Raw genomic sequence first — 1,302 nt, 5'->3', positions numbered from 1 at the left:
GCAGCAGTGTGAAGTGTCTAGTTTGCCTCCTGTTTTCAAACTGGGGCGGGGGGGACCAACCAATGGCAGAAGTGTAAGTAGAATGTCATTTATTCTACACCAGCCATCACTTTTCCTCTTCAGGCCTTTGCTGAAGGATATCTACTGATGTTCCCCTGAGGGGGTATGAGTGCAGAAGTCCAAGACAATCTGGTTTCAAGTCCCCAGCCCTGTGAGAAGACAGTAGAAAAGAGAGAGCAGAGGCGATCAAGTGGGGAAAGAGCAGTGGTGGGTGATGCACTGTGCACGACACATAAAGATGCAGATAGCTAACAATGGCCATGGCCTGGAATGAGCCGTCAGCAAAAGCTTTCGTCAGATCCAGGCACTACCACCCTGCAGTTCGTTCCAGAATCTTGGGGTGAGGACATGTGTAATTTACCAAAGTCAGCTCAATCTTATAATAAAGTTTTACCTTTGGAAGGAAAGGGAACAGACTGGAAGGGATCAATTCCTCAAAGTTCCATATTCCGTTTTTAATTATTTCTTTAATAGCATGCTTCTTTGATTAATGACAAGCTTTCCCACTAGGCTGTAGACTTCAAGCCGCAGGGGCCCTGTTCTGGCTTTACCCCTGTGCCCAGCCTAGGCTGGCGGGAAGGCGCTCAGTGCGATGAATGAAACAATGAATCAAATAAACACATTAACCGAGGATGCCCACTGGTGTCCTTTCTTGGTTTTGGTTTTGTTTTTCAGCCTTGCACCAAGTAAACCACAGCAGGGCTCTCTTGTCTGCCTAGGTTAGGAACTTCCTATAACAGGATTTCTCAGTTGGAGGCTCGGGCTTCTGATCCGCTAAAATGACATCAACGCTTTATACCTGTGCGCCGGGTGGAGCCTTTCACTTTTCAGTGGATTTCAGAGGGGGGTGGGTCTCTGCCCACTCGCCCCAAAGAGCCACAGTTCCGCGCGCATCTCCCGCCGCCTCTCAGCATCCCTGAGGGCTCCCGGGGCGCGCTGGCTCCAGAGGCTTCCGGGCGCCCCGCCCAGGGGACCGTCCCTTCCCCGCCCCTCGAATCCGGCCCACCCTCCCCCTCCTGGGGCGCGTCCCCGCGGCCTGCAGGGGCGAGGCGGCGCAGCGGCAGGCCGGGCGGGGTGCGGGGAGCCGGGGACGCCGCCGCGCCCCTGAGCCCCGGCCCCCGGCCTCCGCGGCCATCATCGGCGCGGGCGGGAGGGAGGGACGGAGGCGCGGCCTCGGGCCTCTGGCCCGCCCCCGCCGCCCAGCCTGCCCCGCCCGGCCCCGCCGAGCGCTGGCCCCGCCGA

Source organism: Ursus americanus, chromosome 16 (genome assembly GCF_024610735.1).
Source record: "Ursus americanus isolate L20-20 chromosome 16, mUrsAme1.1.p, whole genome shotgun sequence".
Taxonomy (NCBI): Eukaryota; Metazoa; Chordata; class Mammalia; order Carnivora; family Ursidae; genus Ursus; species Ursus americanus.
The sequence above is the reverse complement of the archived record's forward strand: the minus strand, read 5'-3'. Positions refer to the sequence as shown.